The sequence below is a fragment of the Scyliorhinus torazame genome, chromosome 1 (assembly GCF_047496885.1).
Source record: "Scyliorhinus torazame isolate Kashiwa2021f chromosome 1, sScyTor2.1, whole genome shotgun sequence".
Classification (NCBI taxonomy): Eukaryota; Metazoa; Chordata; class Chondrichthyes; order Carcharhiniformes; family Scyliorhinidae; genus Scyliorhinus; species Scyliorhinus torazame.
In genome coordinates this window covers 26,729,633-26,744,198 of record NC_092707.1, presented here as the reverse complement: position 1 = coordinate 26,744,198, position 14,566 = coordinate 26,729,633, and the positions used below count along the sequence as shown (strand labels likewise).

The 14,566-nt window shown below is 48.5% G+C and overlaps 1 protein-coding gene across 4 annotated transcripts in view; it reads left to right on the top strand.

Annotated features, from left to right (window-relative positions):
* The first annotated feature begins 11,832 nt into the window (after positions 1-11,832).
* The window catches only part of LOC140391704 (unconventional myosin-XVIIIb-like), a 546,871-nt gene continuing 544,137 nt past the window's right edge, over positions 11,833-14,566 (top strand). For 3 of the 4 annotated variants that reach the window (XM_072476590.1, XM_072476756.1, XM_072476499.1), the window contains exon 1: positions 11,833-11,945. The gene's annotated coding sequence lies outside the window, so the exon portion shown is untranslated. The remainder of the gene's footprint in view (positions 11,946-14,566) is intronic. The other variant, XM_072476666.1, reaches the window with a different exon arrangement.

Below are 14,566 nucleotides of genomic sequence, written 5' to 3'. Positions count from 1 at the left end.
TGCCGCTTCACCACAGACGTAATCGTGCATACCCAACAGTTTCTTCCAAGGAAACCTCTTGAATCTTCTCAAGAGAGAATAAAACCACGGGGTGTCTGACCTGCCTTGCATCAACATGACTGCCACCGATACTGGTTCACATGGCAACACCCTTGAGGAAAATGTCAGTGGTGGAGAAGCAGCTGACACAGAGCAGTGTGATGGTGGGGAGGAACCTATGCAACCTATTCAATCTGCTGCTGCTGTCTGACTCTCCCAATGCAAGTTCCAGCTTAAAGCCTCATCACCTCCGCAGGCTGACACACTGAGCTTCAGGAGGAAGGAGTGGCGGCCATTTTGACATTGCACGCTCATGTAAAGCGAGGATCGTGAGTTGGATGTCTTGGCCGCGACCCAATGGCTTGCTGTACCTGAAAAGCAGCTCGCCTCGGCACAGCGTGGCCGATAACAGCTGGGAGACCTTGCTCCTGGGATCTACCTGGCTCGCAAAGCCTCACGAGATCCAACGCCATCTTGCGAGACGTTGCGATGTGATTCCAGCCCATTGTGGGTGGGATCACTATTTGGAAAATCTGCATATTAAAGCGAGACAGCTAGTCGCACTTTAATGTGCAGATTCCTGAGGTACCCAAGACGTGGGCTCAATCTCCCTCGCCTTGGGGACCTTGGGCAAGCGCTGTTCAGTACTGGTCTCCACAAACCGGGACGAGGTGGGACGGCACTTGTGGGGGACTCCCAGGGGATTGGAGTCTCCCAGGTGCATGCCCTCTGGTAGTACCCTGGCACTGCTGGTGCCACCTGGACACCCTGGTACTGCCAGCCTGACACCCTGGAAGTGCCACTGGGTGTCAGCCTGTCACTGCCAAGGTGTCGATGTGACACTGCCAGAAGGCGGGGAAATGCCAGGGTCCCAGGTTGGCTCTGCCAAGCTGGTATTTTGTGCATGGTTGTGATTGGGCCGGGAGTGCCCTGCGTGGATATTGTAGGGGATGGGGCCGGTGACCTCTTTGGGGCTTGGGGGGGGGGGGTGGTCAGGGGGTCACTTTGGGGGTCTCAGAGATCAGGATGTCATTTGTAAATGGCATCCTGATCTGGCTGACGAGCGGAACTCCTCAGTGTACAAAACGGGACAATGTGCGGCCTCGGTCACGCATTCCCTGTGGAGGCCCTTTATCAATGTGAGTCACGTTTTATAGCCTTGTGTTTCTCAGTGCTGCAAGCTCGGTGCTAAACGCGCTCTCTACGGGACTTTGTTCCCATTTCGTTAAATCGTGCCCCTCGTTTAACATTGCCACTGAAGCCAAGTGGATATCAAAATGGGGAGAGATATAAAACAAGCTGGTGACTCACAACTGGCCAGTTTAAGTTCACACAAATCATCAGACTGACCTCCAAATTACATTGGAAATTCAAAAGCTGTAGTAGAGTGTATACAAAATTGGGTCGAATTTGTACAAGGTTAGATCCCACAAAAGGGATGAGACAAAATGACAGGTTAATCTGTTTTTCCGGTATGGTCAGTTGAAACAGGAATGTTGACAGGAACAGTCGGACTTCTCAATGCTCTGGTTAAAATGGTATCAGGGATTTTTACATCCACAGGCAGGCAGATTGCAATTTGGTTCAGCATCTTACCAGTTAAGGTGCGATTCCCTCAGTATTTACATTGACTAGATTATGTGGTCAAGTCCTGTGTTTTGGGCCAGGACTTAGAAACTCCAAAGTATATTATGAAGTCCACCTGACCTACAATTATGTTGAATTTGGCTAGGGTGAGCACAAGAACCTTCCCTTCAGGTGTGATTCATCAGTCTTCCTATACACTATAATCAAAACAAGCTTTATTCTAAGAGCTTAGTTAACATTTATATAAACACACAGCAAGAATTTTTATCAATTACAAACATAAAGATACCCACAGCTACAGTAATTTATGTATAATATTTAATGAATTGCCCTTTAACTGTTCCAATTCAAAAACAAAATCCCATAAACCAAAAAACCCTTTTCAAGGACGTGGCCCAGCACTCTGCATTCTCACTTGAATAAGACTGGCTTTTCCTGAGATTCTGACCCCGCCTCACCAGCAGGTTTAAACCCTTTTGGAAAGCAAACTATATATTTTAAGTTACCAAAGCAGGTAGCTAGAATCAATGTTCTTTTACTGGAAGAGATATTGAAAATGAAAATAGAGAGAGTCAGGCCAAAACACTAATTTTCTCTGTCTGTAGTCCGCAGCAGTCAAATCTGAAAGCGAAAGTAAAACAAACCTCACAGCCACAGCCCAGCTCCACCCACAAAATGACATCACTGAAGCCATTTGATAAGACAAAATCCTTTCTTAAAGGGATACTCCCATGACATCTGGAATTAAAGGTTTCTGACACAGAGGCAAGTGTTCTCTCAATGGAGTCAAGGTAACACTTAATTCACAACAGCAACATATACTTTGCATTTATATAGAGCCTGTCACATAGTAAAACTTCCCAAAGCGACGCACGGGACTGTTAGCAAGCTGAATATGATGTGGAGCCACATTTTAAGCAGAGCACCAACGGCTTGTTGGGTTTTAAAGAGCCTCTTAAAGGAGAAAAGGGAGAGACAAAGATCGAGGGAGATAGATTTAGGGAGGGAATTCCAGAGGCCTCGACAACTGCAGGCACTGCCACCAGGGGTGGAGTGATTAGGATTGGGGATGCTCACGCGGCCAGACTTAACAGAGCACAGACACCTTGGTGTGTTGTCGGGCTGGAGGAGGTTACAGAGATAGACAGTGGTGAGGCCATGGAGGGACTTGAAGATGGGAATGAGAATTTAAAAGTCGAGGTGCTGCAGAACTGGAACACAATGTAGGTGAGCAAGCGCAGGGGTGATGATGGGGGATCGGGTGTGAGTCAGGATCTACTCAGCAGTTTTGGGTGAGGTCATGTTTATGGCTGGGAAATGAGAGACCTGGCAGGAATGGGTTGGAACCATCAGTAAGGAAGGTGTGCAGGAGGGATTCAGCAGAGGCAGGGGTGGACCGTGAGCAATGTTACTGAGATGAAAGTAGATGGTCTTCTTGGCAATGGAGCAGATATGTGATCGAAGCTCACAATCGAGTCCAATATTACAAGTGTTGAAAACAACTGTGCCGATGCCAAATGGGACATCGGATTCTGGCTCGTGACTTCCCTGTGCATGTTGGAAGGTGTGCGCAGTTTACCAGGTGGTGGGGTTCCCCTTTTAGCGGCTCAGGTCTGTTTGCTGCTCCAAGTTCCCTCAGGTGCGACTGTTGAGTAATGCTCTTCATTCTGTTCTCCATCCTTTTCCACAGAGAGAGAACATAGGATACCGAAGCAAACAGTGATATGTGCAATTGTAATACACAATAGTTTGTAAGGGTTTTTTGAATTGAGATGTTGAAATATTTCAGTGTGCTGAGTTTATGGCTTTCGATGGTCCTCCTTCCTGCGGAAAGGTCCCAGGATAAGGGACAAATTATCTTTCTTCAAAAGCAAAATACTGCAGATGCTGGAAATCTGAAATAAACACTGAAAATGCCACACATACACAGAGGGTCAGCATCTGTGGAAAGAGCGATACAGAGTTAACAGGTGGAATTTTGTTGAGGTGAGAGGGGGTCCTGCACACAGGTTGGTGAACCGGTGGCAAGTTTACATCATGGGCGGGATTCTCTGATCCCGCGTCGGGTCGGAGAATCGGCAGGCGGGACGCGAGTCCCGTGACGCCGGGCCACCGATTCTCCGGAGAATCAGCGGCAATGGCACCGGCGCGATCGCCGCGGCGCTGGTCGGGGATTGCTCAACGCGGCCTCCCCGCCAATTCTATGCGCTCGACGGGCCGAATGCCGGCCGAGTTTGGCCGAGTCCCGCCGGCGTGGTTTGCGTGTGGTCCTACCCGCGGGACCTCGGCATTCTGGCTGCGGGGGCCGTCCTGGTGGGGGGGAGGGGGTATCCGACTCCGGGGTGGGGGCAGGCCTCCACGGTGGCCAGGCCCGTGATCGGGGGCTACCGATCGGTGGGTGGGCTAATTCCGGGGGGGGGGGGGCTTATGTTCCTCCGCGCCGGGCCCCTGTAGGGCTCTGCCATATTGCCCGGGGGCCGGCGTGGAGACAGCAACCCACGCGCATGCGCGGACTCGCGTTGGCCATGGCGCGCATGCGGGGACCCCAGCCGGCCGTGCTGGGGCATGTATCAGCAGCTGGAAACGCTCCAGCATTTACGACGGCGTCAACACTTAGCCCCATTATTGGAGAATCCCGCCCCATGTTTCCATGGGAGATCACATGCTATTTACATGAACTGACTATTTATCAGGCACTTACCTGGACAACATCGGAAGTCCCATTTTAGGCCCCAGCAGAGGGACCTGGGTGTCCTTCTGCATGAGTCACAAAAGGCTGGTGGACAGGTATAGCAAGTAATTAGGAACGTTAATCGAATGATATTGTTTATTGTGAGGGGAATTTATTGCAAAAGTAGGGAGGTTATGTTTTAGTTGTACAGGGCACTGGTCAGACCACATCTGGATTATTGTGTACAGCATTGGTCTCCTTATTTCACAAAAGCTGTAAATGTGTGAGAGGAAGTTCAGAGAAGGTTTACTGGACTAATACCAGGAATGGGCACATTTTCTTACAAGGCAAGGTTGGAAAGGTCAGGTTTGCATCCACTAGAGTTTAGAAGAGTGAGGGGTAATTTGATCAAAATCTTTAAGATCCTTGGGGGTGGATCTGGAGAGGATGTTTCCCCTTGTCGAAGAATCTAGAACGAGAGGTCACTTTTTAAAGTAAGGTGTTGCTCATTTAAGGCAGAAATTAGGAGACATGTTTTCTCTCAGAGGGGCGTGAGTCTGTGGGACTCCATTAGCCGCAGTGCCACTGGGACCTCTGACAACGCCTCAGTCAGCCATTGCCCATAGATCGAGAGGTGAGCTGGCAAGGTGATGGATAACGGCAATATAAATTATAAGGACAAGTTAAGGAAATTGAAAGGGTGGAGGATTCAGGATTATGAAGAGAATTGAGGAGCTAATCTAGGTAAATGGTTTATCATGGTGGAGAGTCCAAGGACTAGGTAATAATAATCTTTATTATTGTCACAAGTAGGCTTACATTAACACTGCAATGAAATTACTGTGAAAAGCCCCTAGTCGCTACATTCCGGTGCCTGTTTGGGTACACTGAGGGAAAATTCAGAACATCCAAAATACCTAACAGGCACGTCTTTTGGGACTTGTGGGAGGAAACCGGAGCACCCGGAGGAAACCCACGCAGACACGGGGAGAACGTGCAGACTCCGCACAGGCGGTGACCCAAGCCGGGAATCGAACCTGGGACCCTGGTGCTATGAAGCAATATTGCTAACCACTGTGCCAACCTGGGGGGGGCCCAAGTTTATATAAATTCAATGATCCTGTACAGGCACGAGGGGGTAAATAGCTTCCTTCTGTGCATGCCATGATTTAAAAAAAAATTGTTTATGGGATGCACATCGCTGGCTAGGCCAGCACTTATTGTCCATCCATAATTGCCCCTTGAGAAGTTGGTGGTGGGCACCCACAGTGCTGTTAGGGAGAGAGCTCCAGGAGTTTGACCTAGCGACAGTGAAGGAAGGAGGATATAGTTCCAAGTGAGGATGGTGAGTGGCTTGGAGGGGAACTTGCAGGTGGTGGTGCTCTCAGGTATCTACTACCCTTGTCCTACTAGTTGGTTGAGGTCATGAGTTTGGAAGGTGCGTGCTGTCGAAGGAGTCTTGGGAGTTCCTGCAGTCCATCTTGTAGATGGCACACACGGCTGTCAGTGGCAGTTGGAGTGAATGTTTAAGGTAGTGGATGGGGTGCCAATCATGCTTTGTCCTGGATGGTGTCGAGCTTCTTGAGTGTTATTGGAGCTGCACACATCCAGGCAAGTGGAGAGTATTCCATTGCACTCCTGACTTGTGTCTTGTGGATGGTGGACAGGCTTTGGAGAGTCAGGAGACAGGTTATTTGCCACAACATTCCCAGCCTTTGACTTCCTCTTGTACCCACAGTATTGATATGGCTGGTTGTTGGTGTGGTGATATGCATCACTGTAAATACACAAGGGGTTAATGTAGGTACACTGCAACTAAATAAACACTAGAGGGAGCACCAGAGACATCATGACACACAGACATTCAACCAATAGGTCAGTAAGATAGGACACGACCAATGGGCAGTCAAGACACACCCAGAGGTGACACTACCACAAGGGGGCTACCCATATAAAAGGACAGGGCACACATGCTCTTTCTCTTTCCAGAGGCAGGGGCAGATCTGAAAGCATCACACTCACCGCATGGATTAGAGCAGACTGGTTAGTTAGATTGAGTTACTATAGCAAGATCAGCAGGAGAGTCAAACTCAAGTAGGAGAATTGTTAACTGTTCAATAAATGTGTTAAACCTATCTCCAAGTCTGAACCTTCCTTTGTCAGAGTATACATCAAGGAAGCAGCTTATGCTCCGTGAAGAAGCATAACACAACAGTTGGCAACCCCCTGGATGTTTTTTTCTTTGAAGAGAAAGCAGAAGGTACTATTTTCACACAAAAGACAACAGATTTATTGATTATGTTACTAGAATATGCAGGGGACACTACAGAAAGGGTCAAGTCCAGTTTTCTTACTGAAGAGATAACAGGTTGTCAATTGGGTTGTCCTCAGAGAAATGGATAATCTTGTTGTAAATTGCCCTTTCCATTCTAAAAACACTGGTGTCAGTAACAACGCTACCTAAACATAATTAAAATGCATATCCTGATGGTGCAATCTGCCACTGAACAAATAAACATTAATGTACATATGTATATCTTGATTTTTTTTTGCCACTTATGTTACTCTTTCCCAGGGTCTAATTCTTTTTAATGACTCTCTCACTGTAGGTGAATAGCAAATGGTTTAATGTTAATCAGAGGCGATGCCATTAAAAGATAATGACTGCAACTTGTTTAGTGATTAATTTTATTACCCCCAAGCACTTCTGTGACTTCCCAGTGTTTGGGTGGTTACGAATCAAGAAGGAATGCTTCCACCTGACATTCTCAATCACTGTGCAACAGTGACACTTAAGTGCAGGCTTTTTTCCAGTGCAGGCCTCGTGTAGTAACTGTTACTATGGGAGACATGTTTGGTGCAGGAACAGGAGTGTAAGGAATTCTGGAACATAGTTTCTCCAGGAAACAAATAAATCAAATTCAATTTTGTTACATAGAATTCTGAACCTTTCATCAGATTTTAAAGAGATTCTTTTGCGGAAGCCAGAACCAGTTGCCATGGTCGCACTGTCAATATTCTTGCAGACAGTTTTTTGATCCTTGGCTTTTAACAATGGGGCGTGATCTAACGACCTCGTCGTGCCCGACTCGGGCTAGGACGAGACCGGTAAATCATGCAAGAGGCTTCTTGCGAGATTTAAGGCACTGGTTACGCCTGAGATCTCATGAGGCGTCGCAATCTGGATCTCACCCGCAATGGGCATGATCCAGATTTGCATATCGAAGTGAGTAGTTAGTCTCACTTGATTATGTCTGTGGCGGAGTTACCCAAGGGGCGGGGCCTAACAACCTCGCCTTGGAGACCCCCAGCAGGCATGGTTTAGCACTGGTTTCCACAAACGTGGACCAGACTTTCCAGAATTTGAGGGGTCTCCCAGGTGATCGGGGGACCCCTAGCTGGTCGAGCTCCGAGCAGGGTGGTATCCTGGCACACGGGCAGCATCACCCAGATGCTACCCTGGTAGTGCCTTCCAGATTGGCAGGGGCACCGTCCGGGTGCCAGGCTGCAGTGCCCAGGTGCCATCTTGCTAGTGCTGGGGATCGAGCCCAGTGGTGCCCTTATGAGGTGGGGTGCGGGGGGCTCAAGGACCCCCGAATCAGTAAGTTGGAGTTTTGGAGGGCACCGGAGGCTGTGGTGGGGGGTCCAGAGATCAGCGTGCCATTTAAAAATGGTGCCCCGATCTCTTCCTGCGCTGGTGAGCTGAATTTATTAGTGCAGGAAATGGGCCTAAGTGTGGCCTCAGCGAGGTGTTCTTCGCTGAGCCCCAAAAATGAAGCAGAGTCCCATTTAATAGCAGGGTCGTCCTCGGTGCTGCCAGCACTGGGAAACACTCGGCTAAACGCGCCCAAAACGGGACTCTGCTTCTTTTCCAATAAATCACACCCGATGTAAGTCTAGGCCAGGGCTTCCCAAACTGTGCATCACGACCCCCAGTGGGGTTGTGAGACTGAATTTTGAGGTCACAAACTCCAAGGCAGCAATTGTTGCCACGGAGATGCGAGGCCCCTAGTCCTCATGTTTTTTTTTAAAGCTGGGCATGGATAACTGGCTAATCTTTGAGGCCTGTAAAAGGCCAGTGAAAATGTAGATGTCATAATATACACCAGTATATCATGGTGCAGACACTCACACTGATGGACACACAGCGGGACCAATCAACACACACAACACCGCAGCCAATCACCAGTTAGAGCACACTCACTATATAGACAGAGGGCATCAGAGTTCCCGCTCATTCGGGTTGCAGCTTCTCAGAAGGACAGAGCTTACAGCTTACAGCACAGATCTTCACCATGTGCTGAGTGCATAGACTGGTTAGGACAGGCATAGGTCTTTAGTTTAATCTAACATCGTGTTAACCCACAGTGAAAGTATGTTCAACAGTTTCTAACTTAATAAAATAGTGTTGCACTATTTTAAGTGTTGGTGGCCTGTATGTGTTCCACGGATCCAGAGCACCCAACACAACAGTAGATGCTCTTTATTTGAAATGAAAATCTCTTCTTGTCACAAGTAGGCTTCAAATGAAGTTACTGTGAAAAGCCCCTAGTCGCCACATTCCGGCACCTGTTCGGGGAGGCTGGTACGGGAATTGAACCGTGCTGCTGGCCTGCCTTGGTCTGCTTTCAAAGCCAGCAATTCAGCCCTGTGCTAAACAGCCCCTATTTATCCCTCAGTTAACACAACACCCCCTCCATCCACCTCTCCTGATCTCACAGCTCACCACCCCTCTCTCCCAGCTCACACTCTGGGATAACAGCAATAAACAAGCCTCAAAATGGGGTCACAGTGGGATAGTGTTTGGGAAATACTGGTCTAGGCATTCTACAGCCTGACGCTTTTGGCTGGAATAAGGTGGAGGGAGGAGGTGCTTGGGAACATTAACCCCATTCATCTTCGTTTCTGTGTATCTCCGTTAACACTCCTCTCCCCCTCCCCGTCCGTTCCTCATCTCCTGGGGCACACATGCAGTCCATAGGTAGCTGTTTATAAAATGCACTTCAATGTTTGTTTGTTTGTTTCACATCTTCACACAGACTTTTTCCCCTTTGTGGGAAGCATGGAATCCTACAGAGGAGAAGGAGGCCATTCGGCCCATCAAGTCTACACCGAACCGCCAAAGGGGCACCCCATCTAGGCCCACCCCACCACCCACCCTGGCACCTAACCTGCGCAACCCTGGACACCAATGGCCAATTTTAGCATGGCCAATCCACCTAACCTGCACATGTTGGATTGTGGGAGGAAACCTGGGCACCCGGAGAAAACCCACGCAGACACGGGGAGAATGCACAAATTCCGCACAGGTAAGGCCGGAATCGAACCCGGGTCCCGGGAGCTGTGAGGCAACAGCGCTAACCACTGTGTCACCGTGGAAGGATTAGCAGGCTGATTATAACCCATTGAACCACATCGTGACCGCTCCTTCTGCATGTGGCCATCAAGTCCTGAACCTGGGTGGACTTCTAAATCATGGGTGCTGTCTACCGGACTACAAGACCTCCACTGCACACAAATATTCCCACCATTTGTGCTCATTTGCAAGCTGCGAGGTGTCCCCGGTTTGGTCTGGGACCTGCTATTTAATGCTTGGCAGAAGAAGGAGGTGGAATCTCCTGTCAGGGTGCTCAGGAAGTGCAGCTTTGCACACCATTCTCCTTCAGAACGCATGCGTGTTCTTGTTGGGTGACCTTTGGTTTTCGTTGCTGATGTGCCATCAATTATAGAAAGCCGAGTTGTGGAACAAAACTGTGGCTTTATTAAGCTAAACTAGAACCTGCTGGCAACTGATCCCGAACTGGGGCAGGGCCAGAGGTCGGCCACCTTTATACAGAGCCTGAGGGGAGGAGCCACAGGCAGAGCCAGCAGAGACAACAAACAATACATACAATACAGTAACAGTGGTTTACCACAATATATACAATACAGTAACAGTGGTTTACCACAATATATACAATACTGTAACAGTGGTTTACCACAATATATATAATACAGCAACAGTGGTTTACTTTAGTCGCGGCCTCAGGCAGCTTCACTTTGTTTAGCACAGGGCTAAATCACTGGCTTTGAAAGCAGACCAAGGCAGGCCAGCAGCACGGTTCAATTCCCGTACCAGCCTCCCCGAACAGGTGTCGGAATGTGGCGACTAGGAGCTTTTCACAGTAACTTCATTTGAAGCCTACTTGTGACAATAAGCGATTTTCATTTTCATTCATTTCCTTTCATTTCATTAGATGATAGAGCCGAAGTAAATCTCGAACATTAATGTGACTTGCGAGTGTAAACAATTGGGCCAGGCCTTTCGGACCGAGGGGTTAAAAAAAAAAATCACATTTTAATTAAACATAATAACTCATATTGAAAAGGGTCAACTCTCTGAGGATTTTATGTTAATTTACTGAGAGAAATAAAGGGCACAGCTTTATTTAAAACTGACAATCATTGCTCTAAATCCATAGAGAGCGACTAATTCTTCTTCACCAAAGATTTGCTGGTATGCTGGCCTCTCTTCAGCAATGATTTTTTTGAACTCTTTTGTTTTTGTTTTTCTGCCTAAATATCTGCCACAAACTAATTTTACTAATATTGAGTTCACAGAAGCAGCCACATGGGAAGCGTTGGGAGCGAGAGGTTTATTTACTGTGAGATGAAAAGACGATGGGCACATGTTCCGATGGGACTACCGCTTGGCTCACCCTCAGGCGGGGTTTAAATGCTCTGGCTTCCTCTCCTGCCGATAAGGGGCACTGGGGGGGGGTTCCACCCCTCAGGAGGGAGGTCCGTACTCGCAGAGATTCACGGGGAGCCTAATCAACCCGGCCCCGTGGGTGACAACACAGGAAAAGGCAGGGAAATGGCTCGACGTCATGATGTTCGTTTGGGGAGTGAGTGCAGACGTGATGGGCCAAATGGCCACCCTCTGTGAAGATGTCAAAAAGAAACAATTTCTGGCTTGGCCGTCAGGCGCAGCAGAAATGACGGGTGGGGTTTACCGACCGACCCGCCGCGTGCTATTCGGCTGGGGGAGGCGGCCCACCAATGGGATTTCCCGTTGAGTACACCCCTCGTCGCCGGGAAACCCGTGCGCCGACGTGGGACCGGAATTTCCCCCCTGCGTGAACAGCCGATAAATCCCACTCGACATATAAAAACATGCGGACTAAAATTCACCCAACTTCTAGGAACTGAGGTGGGGTGTGTGTGTGTGTGTGTGGGGGGGGGGGGGCGGGGGCTGGGGAGGGGGTGATGGGGCGGAGGGGAAGGCATAATTTAAAAAGAAAAGGTGTCAGAATAATCTATCCATTTCTTACTTTTTTGTTTCCCCCACTCCTTCTCTCTGTTTGTAACCTTTCCCCAAACCCGATCATGGCCCAGCCTGCAACAGATGATGGATTTCCAAACCTGAGACCAAAAGGGTATTTATAGCACAGACTTCTGTCCACTCAGCTGTTGATTGCGTTCTCATACTTGTGTGTGCTAGGGGAGGGCAGTGGGGTGGGGGGGGGGGGGTAAGCCCTTATCACATTTCTTCTGCTCTATCTAGTCGGCCTGCCTGGTAGGATTCAGTAGTGGCTGTTAGAATAGAAGCTTCGGAACTCCTCCAAAATATAACTTCGCAGAGACGGGGAAAGCAATTCGGCGGAAGGTAGAGTTTGCTGCTGTTGGTTTGTGGGGAGCGAGAGGTATTTTTTGATGGAATTTAGCAATTTATTTTTCCAGTTTGTATTTCCCTTTGCTCTCGGTGTGGTTTGTTTCTAGATTTGTGACTGAGGGGTTGGGGAGGGGGGAGGGGAGGGTTATTTTTAGTCCTCATAGAGAACAGTTGTTGTTCCAGTCTCCAGGCCCTCTCATTGTGCTCCTGCTGGTTTCTGATACCTGTTCTGCTGTAGAATGCCAATGTGGAAAACTCTCCTCAGAAGTCGTGTGAGGGAGAAATAAAATTGCCTGTTTCTGCCTGGAGGAGGGGGCAGTGAAGGGGTGGGTGGGCAGGGGCAGGGCAAACTGGGATCAGAGAACAAACTCTTATTGATTTACTGTGCTGGACTCTGGAAAGAAGTGTCCTGACCTGAATCATAAGACGACCAGTCACGCTCCAATCTGGACTGTGAGATCACCATTTTAACAATGGAGTTTGATCTTCTCGGTGTAAGTAATGGGTCTGGGATAGGGAGTGAGTGCGAGTCCACTTATCCGGCCTTTGAAACCTCCAGCAAGTGCCTTATGGATGATCTGGCGAATGGGCCTTCTGGACTACACTGCAGACACACATTCATAGCGGAAGGTGAATGAAGTCAAGTATTAAAATAGTAAAAACAAATCTTGTTTGTTTTGTGCTATTAAGGTTTTTTTGCTATTATACTGAAGTTTATTTTGCTTTTGTATAAGGAGGGATGGAGAGCAAGAAGCGTAATGTGTACATTAAAAATATTGAAATGTAATGATGTTTGGCTTGTACTAATATGCATTGTCTCCATGATATGGTCAAATCGAAGTTTCTGGTAGCTGGACTGAATGTCCACTTATGTTCATTGGGGAACAAAGGGTATTGTGAGCAAGCCGAATCCATAGGCCCACAGCGAGGCAGTGGATCAAGGCCTACATGAGGGCCCAAAATGGTGGGTCAAGACACGATAGACTGAACTACAGAGGGGTTCAGTCCACTGGATTTTCAGACAGCACAGGAAGACTCAGTGTGATAGGTCTGGGCCTTGCAAATGGGCCTGTGGAAAGGCTCAGAGTGGCAGGCCAAGGCATAGTGCTTGCAGGCTGATGAAGAGGCCTAGTGGATCGAAGGCTTGAAAGCAGGTCTCCATTGGATTAGGTTCCTTCATGCGCTGAGAGAGAGTAAAGAAGTCCAGTCATCATGTTTGTCTCATGAATCACCCTGAAGGTTTGTGCTATATTTCTTTGTTGCCACAAAATGGAAGGTTATGGAGGTGCCCACGCCCTGGGTTCTTGTAAAACACGGTGAGAGGTTTATTAAGAGATGTTGCTCATTCGAGCAAGGTGGTGATCTGCGCAAACACTCTGCTGACGTCGCTACACATCGCGTGACGCAGACTCAGCGGGGATGTATTCTCTGATACGTAACAGTTTATGTGAAAGGCTTGCTCAAATTTCTACTGAAATAACTGGCCCGAGTGACAGAAAATATCTGTATGTGGAGCGAAATGATTTATCCAACTATCAGCTTGAGCAAGATAATTTAGGGGTGGAATGGTGAAAGGAAACAAGAATTTGGGGCGGGGGGGGGGGGGGGGGTGGTTAAGTGGAGCTTATAGTATTTCTCCATTTCTCTAGTGACAATGCAGATGTGCCTTCTCTACGGCCTCCATTCTGGCACTGTGGAAAGAATGGAATTAAGAAGCAGGGACATCAGAGGATAACACGTTTCATGCCTATCTCAAACACGTTGATACAGAGAATTTTGCGTGGAAAGGAATATGCTGAATAGGCCAGGGCGCTGATTCTTTTGAAAGAATTTCTTCTTGATGTGCCTGCTGCAGGGCCCCAAGAAGTTATTAGATCCTGCAAAGTGATTCCTTTACGGTCAACTTCACTCTTATTTGGCAAGGGAACTAAAGATAATGGGGAGGAGCTGGGAATGTGAAATTCAAAGCATAAACTGATCAGCCATGATCTTAATAAATGGTGGAGCAGCCTCGAGGGGCTGAATGGCCTATTCTATTCCTATTTCATACGTTTACAACTTCCACAGCCAAATACCCCTGTGCGATCACCTGAAAGAACTTGCATTTATATAGCGCCTTTCATGACCAGAGGATATCTGAACAAGTATTTCACAGCCAATTGAAGTGGAGGGCGGAATTTTCTGCTCCAGAGGTTGAGGGGGACATTTTCTGGGATATTCCAGTCCGGTCATTAGTGAGACCCCCACCCCCCCCGTCCCCCCCCGTGGTGGGTTGCCCGGCGGCGCGATGCGTGAGCCCTCGCAAAACGCTGCAGATATCAGCGGGACTGGGAGATCCTGCTGGCGGCCAATGACGAACTGCCTCCGCTACTGGAAAGCCCACCATGGGGGGAAGGGGGGGAAGAGGGGGGTGGGGGCTGGAAATTCCTGCCCTAAGTGCAGTAACGGGGCGTGAAAAGCAGGGTATTACCCGCCGCAGTGCATGATGGGCTTTTGCACCAACTTATTTTACACGCATGAATGTGAAGCACATTGTATCTTGTGCCGGGGAAGGCTGGAGTTCGCCGAGGAGGGTGCATCTTTTCCACAGAAAGGAACCCAAAGCAAGCTGGGAT